Here is a 9,121-nt window from a genome sequence, read left to right as displayed (position 1 = left end):
CAAATCTGCCCATAATAAAATGTTACCCACTTTGAGCCTTTCTATTAAGCAAATCTTAAACTAAACCCTCCCAATTCTTTCCACCTCATACAAGAGCACATCAAGGTGATCACTTTTTGTGTTGACCACCATAGTTGACTCTGCCTCATTTGCTTAATATAAGAATGACAAGTGGCAACATTGAAATAAAAAGTAGATCATACTCATCTTGAAATTTCACAAACCAACACCATTTTGCACACCACCACCACCATTATGCTCCAAACATTATTCAAATCAACTCCACCAAAAAGATTTGCAAAATTCAAATAAAATGTTCTTGCGGTCATTTGGTCGAACACTGGCAGGCAGGAATCAACTTTACACACACATGCTATTACCCAATGGTTTTTGGCCTAAACTTGAGACCAACCCTGATGAAACTTGTACTCCTATGTTCCCTGGTCCAAACCATGCCATTACACTGATGATTGAAGCATGGACATGATCAGAACCAGCCCATGCCGAGCACCCTTGCCACGTCCATGCCACCTCCCATCTCTGGTCCTTTCTCTTCCTTTCACCTTGTCCCAGAGCATCTCCAGGCAATACTGAGCAAGCCCATGCCAACCCCTGGCACGCGAGAGGTCCACATTGGCCAGCCCCGTACGTGCCCAGAGCATCCCAGGCATGCCAGCCTACGCGCTCACCCCGCACTGGACGTGCCAGAGCGACAGCACGCGCCGCCGCCTCCGTCCTTCCCTACCCCTTCGTCTCTGCGCACAGCATCTCCACGCCAACGGCTACGCAGTGGACATGCTCGAGCGTCTGCGCAAGCCCTTTCGCCGCCGCCCGCGAATAAAATTGTCGCCTGACCCGTAGCAGGCGCCGCCCTCTCCTGCACCATCCCATCTTGCTTTCGCCACGCCAGCTAGCACGCGAGACTCGCCATCATGCCAGCTACCCCGTGCCGTCCTCGCCTTGCCCCTTCGCGCACCAGAACAGCCGCGCCATGATCGACCTCCACGGGCACCCGCAGCACCCCTCCGCTGCTATAAATAGAGCACTCCCGCTCCTCATTTCTCCACACCATCTCACTCTCCTCTCATCCCTGCTTCTCCTCGACCATTTACCTAGCCACATTATCGCCGGAGCAGCGCCAATTTGACATTGGAGCACCGCCAGTACCTGCAGCACATCGCCCTCGATTGGCGCCACCTCGAGCGACGCCGCCGGTACCAGGAGACTCGCCGTCCTCGACAACATCCCCATGCGTCAACGCCGCCGACCGCCGGTAAGCCGTCGACCCCCGAGCCTCGCCGCCAGAGACGCCGGATCTCGTCGGAGACGACGACGATCCTCAGCCATCAGATCCACTTCTAATCCTATGCCTCACGTTCACGCGTACCACTTCGCTCGTTAAGAGCCGCTGACTGGTGGACCCCATCGTCAGACAGCCTGCTCGCGCGAGACGCGCAGTGGGCCGGTGTCGGGGGTGCTCCTCGACAATGCCCTCCGATTGGGGCTTAGGGTTGATGGAATCCTGTAGGCTGATACGAACCATCGGTTAACAGACAAGCGGGGAGAGCAATTTACCCAGGTTCAGGGCCCTAGATGAGGTAACACCCCTACGTCCTGCCTATCTGATCTTGATTATGAAAATATCGGGTTACAATGGGGTGCCGAAGGTTTCGGCTATGATCTCGTCGAGAGGCTAAGTGCTACGGCGACCTAGCTCTAGACTTCTGGTGGCTAAAGTTGCTAAGATTGATTGTGTCCCTCGGCAGCCCCTCTCCCGGCCTTTATATAGGAGGCCAGGTCTCAAGAGATCTAGCACTAAACTTTCCTTGTTCGGCTCTTCGTCTTGTACTTCAAGGAATCTTCTCCAGCACCGTCCTAGTGGCCCACCTTGCCATCGGGTTTCTTCATGGGCCTCCAGTTGGGCCGTACAGGATAGGGCAATGTCGGTTACCCGAAGGGTAATGCCCACGTCAGTAGTCCCCGAGTGTCTAACCGAAGATTTTTCGGGTAGAGACTAAATCATGCTTCCACTGAACGTTCTTCTCCCTTGATTGTTCTTGTCCATCTTGTAACAACTTCATCTTATTTTATCGGGTGCGCGTCCAGTGCTCCCGATGGGAGTAGCCCCCGAGTCTAGATACGGATGCTTGCAATCCGTGTGTAGACTCAAGTTGTGCCACTCGAATGTCTTCTTCTGCCGAAGTTTCTTGCAAGTCTTCATAGGTCATCCGATACACGCATATCAGGGCTTGTACTTTTCAGTATAGTTTGGACGCGTAAAGGATATTGAGTGCCCAGCTTTGCTGGTTAACTGCCAATGGCAAAACAACGTTACCCTACACAGAATCAAGTCCCCGGGCATGATCCTGGAATGCAAAAAAGTTTTATCGGGTGCGCGTCCAGCGCTCCCGATAGGAGTAGCCCCGAGTCTGGGCACGGGCGCTTGTGACCGGGTGCAGACTCGAGCTGAGGATACCGCTCTTTTGTTTAAATACTTCTTCACGCCCTTCTTTCTGGAAAAATCTTCGAGTCTTCATTTATCGGGTGCGCGTCCAGCGTTCCCGATAGGAGTAGCCCCCGAGTCTAGGTGCGGATGCTTGTAATCCGTGCGTAGACTCAAGTTGACCACTCGACAGTTTCATTTCTTCGACTCCTCAATCAAACTTTTATGACGTCAGTGATGACTTCACCACTGTCGTAGTCCTGACATGACAGGACACGACCTGTTGGGCCCATCTTACTTCTGTGTGGTCCTATTTTTAAGAAATGACCGCTTCTCGCGTGCGGTTACCAAAGCGTATCCTCGATTCCCGTGATTTGTTAATTAAAAGAGACTATTTCAGTAAATTGGGGACGCGTGCCCGTTCGATCCTTGGCTTTGCATCTTATAATCTCTCGTTGCAAATCTTCTCCTCTTCACACTCCATCATTGCATCCTTTTCTTCCTCATTCATCTCCTGCACTCAAAACTACTGCGCCGCCGCCGCCGGATCCAGATCTCTCGTGAATCTGCAAGATGAGAAAGAAGAAGATCTCCACCCTTGCTACTAGTGCTGCGAGCAGCGGCGCCGCCGCCAGATCTTCTCCAAACCCTCCGAAAAGGAGCGCCTCCCACGCTCCTCCTCTAGCTCTGGCGCCGCCAGCGCCATCAAGTTCTGCCGCTGGGTCCATCCCCGGCAATTGGCCTGCTTCCACTGATACGTCTCCAACGTATCTATAATTTCTTATGTTCCATGCTAGTTTTATGACAATACCTACATGTTTTGCTCACACTTTATAATGTTTTTATGCATTTTCCGGGACTAACCTATTAACAAGATGCCGAAGTGCCAGTTCCTGTTTTCTGCTGTTTTTGGTTCCAGAAATCTTACACAGGAAATATTCTCGGAATTGGACGAAACAAAAGCCCAAGGCCTTTTTTCCACGGAAGATTCCAGAGCACCGAAGAGGGGCCAGAGGGGAGCCAAGGGGGCCCCACCCCACATGGCGGCGCGGCCAAGGGGGGGGCGCCCCCTATGGTGTGGGTCCCTCGGGACCCCTCCGAGGCTGCCCTTCCGCCTATATATTACCTCCGTCGCGAAAACCCTAAAAAGTTAAGCCACGAGACGAGAAAAGTTACGCAGCCGCCGCCATCGCGAGGCCAAGTTCGGGGTACAGAAGTCTCTGTTCTGGCACGCCGCCGGGACGGGGAATTGCCCCCGGAGTCATCTCCATCGACATCACCGCCATCTTCATCGCAGTTGCTGTCTCCCATGATGGGGAGGGAGTAGTTCTCCCCCGAGGCTGAGGGCTCTACCGGTAGCTATGTGGTTCATCTCTCTCTCCCATGGTGTGATCTTTATGAATATGTAGATGTTACTCTTGTCTATTATGCACTCTAGAGGTTACTTTAATATGAACTCCGGATGTTGTGGAGCTTGTTTACTCCGGCTTGAGGTGTGCTCTTGTAGCCCTACACAATGAATGGTGTTTGTTATCCAACAATAGAGTGTTTGAGAGTAGCACTTATTTGTTCATCTATGTGATCATAGGCTTTGCAATCTAGATGTCATATGCTATTCAAGTATTTTATTATTTGAACTTTGGAGTTACTGTGACCTCGGTGTAATGGTGACAGTGTGTGCGCCGTGTGTAACTCCCTTATGAATTGTGGTGTGTTAGTACCTCCTATGAATGCTCACGGTGACAGTGTGGGGTGTTTATTAGTACTTGGGAATACGCCTTTGAGGTGTGCTTTTGCACACTTGCCCAATGAATTTGAGTTCTTTATTCAATAGGAGAGTAGTATGATGAAGTGCTTATTTATATTCAATTATGATTGCAATGTTGAGAGTGTCCACTAGTGAAAGTAGGATCCCTAGGCCTTGTTTCTAAGCATTGAAACACCGTTTCCAACAAGTTCTGTTACATGTTTGCTTGCTGCCATCTTTATTTCAGATTGCAATTACTACTTACAATCATCCATTATACTTGTATTCCACTATCTCTTCACCGAACTAGTGCACCTATACATCTGACAAGTGTATTAGGTGTGTTTGGGACACAAGAGACTTCTTGTATCGTAATTGCAGGGTTGCTTGAGAGTGGTATCTCTGACCTCTACCTCCCTGAGTTTGATAAATCTTGGGTGATTCACTTAAGGGAAACTTGCTGCTGTTCTACAAACCTCTGCTCTTGGAGGCCCAACACTGTCTACAGGAAATAGAAGCGTGCGTAGACATCAAGCTATTTTCTGGCGCCGTTGCCGGGGAGGTAAGGTAAAAGGTACTCACATCCTCTGACTACTAAGCTATTTCCTAGCACTGTTGTCGGTGTGTGAGTGCTTGAAGGTATCTCCTTTAGATCCTGCAATTATATCTTTTTGTCTCTTGTTTTTATTTTCACTAGTTAGGCTTAATGGAAAACAACAAAAAAAATTAGAGATCTTTATGAACTTTATCTTGAATTAGGACATGATGTGTTTGAAGAGAGAATTGAAAAACCCATGGAACTTTGTTTGCAAAATAGTTGTAGCAATGTTATTAGCATGAACTCTTTGAATACTATTATTGCTAATGCTATGGAAGAATTTAAGCTTGGGGAAGCTAGTTGTGATATTTTTAGTCCCCCAAGTTTTGAGGAGAAAATTTTCTTTGATGATACTTTGCCTCCCATTTATGATGATTATAATGATAGTGGTATTTTGGTGCCACCTACTATGGAGGATAAAGGTTATTATGATTATACCATGCCTGCAATTTATGATGATTACAATGATGAATATGATATTTTCAGTCCACCTACTATTGAGGAGAAAATTAATTATGATTACAATATGCCTCCTATATATGCTTATTATGGTGATGAGAATAATAATGAAGGCTATCTTATTGAATTTGCTCCCACTACAATTAATAGTAATGATTATGCTTATGTGGAGAGTAATAATTTTATGCATGTAGCTCATGATAAGAATGTTTCATGTGATAGTTATATTGTTGAGTTTGTTCATGATGCTACTGAAAGTTATTATGAGAGAGGGAAACATGGCTATATGCATCTTGATAATATTAAGTTTCCCCTCTTTATGTTGAGAATTTTGAAGTTACTCGTGTTTTATCTTCCTATGCTTGTCACTTTGTTCTTCATGAATTTATTTGTGTACAAGATTCTTATGCATAGGAAGTGGGTTAGGCTTAAATGTGTTTTGAATTTGCTTCTTGATGCTCTCTTTTACTTCAACTCTTATTTCTTGCGTGAGCATCATTAAAATCACTGAGCCCATCTTAATGGCTATAAAGAAAGCACTTCTTGAGAGATAACCCATGTTTTATTTTGCTACTGTTTTGTTGTGTCTTGGAAGTTGTTACTACTGTAGCAACCTCACCTTATCATATTGTTGTGCCAAGTAAAGTCTCTAATAGTAAAGTTGATACTAGATTTGGATTGCTGCGCAGAAACAGATTTCTACCTGTCACGAATTTGAGTATATCTCTCTGTAGAAGAATCAAAAAAATCTGCCAATTTACATGCGTGATCCTCAGATATGTACGCAACTTTCATTAGTTTTGAGCTTTTTCATCTGAGCAAGTTAAGTGCCCCTAAAAAATTCGTCTTTACGGACTATTCTGTTTTGACAAATTCTGCCTTTTATTTCGCATTGCCTCTTTTGCTATGTTGAATGGATTTCTTTGTTCCATTAACTTTCAGTAGCTTTGGGCAATGTCCAGAAGTGTTAAGAATGATTATGTCACCTCTGAATATGTGAATTTTTGATTATGCACTAACCCTCTAATGAGTTTGTTTTAAGTTTGGTGTGGAGGAAGTTTTCAAGGGCCAAGAGAGGAGGATGATATACTATGATCAAGAAGAGTGAAAAGTCTAAGCTTGGGGATGCCCCCGTGGTTCATCCCTGCATATTTCAAGAAGACTCAAGCATATAAGTTTGGGGATGCCCAAGGCATCCCCTTCTTCATCAACAACTTATCAGGTCACCTCTAGTGAAACTATATTTTTATTCCGTCACATCTTATGTACTTTACCTGGAGCGTCTGTTTGCTTTTATTTTCATTTTTTTATTTTCATTCTCTGAATAAATGCATGCTTATGTGAGAGAGAGAGACACGCTCCGCTTTTTCATATGAACACTGGTGTTCTAAGTTTTACTTTTAATGTTCATGGCGAAAGTTAAAAGCTGTTGCATTTATTGCTATTTGGTTGGAAACAGGAAATGCTTCATGTGGTAATTGGTATATGGTCTTGAATAATTCGATACTTGGCAATTGCTTTGCTCAATATATCATGTTTAAGCTCTTGCATCATGTACTTTGCACCTATTAATGAAGAACTACCATAGAGCTTGTTGAAATTTGGTTTGCATGATTGGTCTCTCTAAAAGTCTAGATATTTTCTAGTGAAGTGTTTGAACAACAAGGAAGACAGTGTAGAGTCTTATAATGCTTGCAATATGTTCTTATGTAAGTTTTGCTGTACCGGTTCATACTTGTGTTTGCTTCAAACAACCTTGCTAGCCAAAGCCTTGTACTGAGAGGGAATGCTTCTCGTGCATCCAAAACCTTGAGCCAAAACCTATGCCATTTGTGTCCACCATACCTACCTACTATGTGGTATTTCTCTGCCATTCCAAAGTAAATTACTTGAGTGCTACCTTTAAAATTTCATTCCTTGTCTTTGCAATATATAGCTCATGGTAAAATAGCCTTAAAAACTATTGTGGTAAATAATATGTAGCTTATGTATCTTATTTCTTATAAGTTGCTTGTTGAGCGGTAACCATGTTTCTGGGGACGCCATCAACTATTACACTTTTGTTGAATATCATGTGAGTTGCTATGCATGTTCGTCTTGTCTGAAGTAAGGGTGATTTATCATGATCAAATGGTTTGAGTATGCATATTGTTAGAGAAGAACATTGGGCCGCTAACCGAAGCCATGTATCATGGTGGAAGTTTCAGTTTGGACATTAATCCTCAATCTCTTATGAGAATATTATCTGTTGTTGAATGCTTATGCATTAAAGAGGAGTCCATTATCTGTTTTCTATGTTGTCCCGGTATGGATGTCCTTAGTTGAGATCTATCAAAAACGAGAAATCAAATGCGATCTATCTCCTTGGACCTTTGTACAGGCGGCATAGAGGTACCCCTTTGTGACACTTGGTTGAAACATATGTAATGCAATGATAATCCATGGAAATCCAAGCTAATTAGGACAAGGTGCGAGCACTATTGGTATTCTATGCATGAGGCTTGCAACTTATAGGATGTCTTATGCATAACACATATGAATTATTACTACCGTTGACAAAATTGTTTCTATGTTTTCAAAATAAAAGCTCTAGCACAAAAATAGTAATCCATGCTTCCCTCTGCGAAGGGCCTTTCTTTTACTTTATGTTGAGTCAGTTTACCTACTTCCTTCTATCTTAGAAGCAAACACTTGTGTCAACTGTGTGCATTGATTCCTACATACTTGCTTATTTGCACTCATCATATTACTTTGTGTTGACAATTATCCATGAGATATACATGTTGAAGTTGAAAGCAACTGCTGAAACTTATATCTTCCTTTGTGTTGCTTCAAAACTTTCTACTAAGAATTTATTGCTTTATGAGTTAACTCCTATGCAAGTCTTATTGATGCTTGTCTTGAAAGTACTATTCATGAAAAGTCTTTGCTATATGATTCAGTTGTTTAGTCATTGTCTTTACCATTGCTTTGAATCACTTCATTCATCTCATATGCTTTACAATAGTATTGATCAAGATTATGATAGCATGTCACTTCAGAAATTATCCTTGTTATCGTTTACCTACTCGAGGGCGAGTAGGAACTAAGCTTGGGGATGCTAGATACGTCTCCAACGTATCTATAATTTCTTATGTTCCATGCTAGTTTTATGATAATACCTACATGTTTTGCTCACACTTTATAATGTTTTTATGCATTTTCCGGGACTAACCTATTAACAAGATGCCGAAGTGCCAGTTCCTGTTTTCTGCTATTTTTGGTTCCAGAAATCTTACACAGGAAATATTCTCGGAATTGGACGAAACAAAAGCCCAAGGCCTTATTTTCCACGGAAGGTTCCAGAGCACCGAAGAGGGGCCAGAGGGGAGCCAAGGGGGCCCCACCCCACATGGCGGCGCGGCCAAGGGGAGGCGCCCCCTATGGTGTGGGTCCCTCGGGACCCCGCCGAGGCTGCCCTTCCACCTATATATTACCTCCGTCACGAAAACCCTAAAAAGTTAAGCCACGAGACGAGAAAAGTTACGCAGCCGCCGCCATCGCGAAGCCAAGTTCGGGGGATAGAAGTCTCTGTTCCGGCACGCCGCCGGGACGGGGAATTGCCCCCGGAGTCATCTCCATCGACATCACCGCCATCTTCATCGTCGTTGCTGTCTCCCATGATGAGGAGGGAGTAGTTCTCCCCCGAGACTGAGGGCTCTACCGGTAGCTATGTGGTTCATCTCTCTCTCTCCCATGGTGTGATCTTTATGAATATGTAGATGTTACTCTTGTCTATTATGCACTCTAGAGGTTACTTTAATATGAACTCCGGATGTTGTGGAGCTTGTTTACTCCGGCTTGAGGTGTGCTCTTGTAGCCCTACACAATGAAT

Source organism: Lolium perenne, chromosome 4 (assembly GCF_019359855.2).
Source record: "Lolium perenne isolate Kyuss_39 chromosome 4, Kyuss_2.0, whole genome shotgun sequence".
Lineage (NCBI taxonomy): Eukaryota > Viridiplantae > Streptophyta > Magnoliopsida > Poales > Poaceae > Lolium > Lolium perenne.
The sequence above is the reverse complement of the archived record's forward strand: the minus strand, read 5'-3'. Positions refer to the sequence as shown.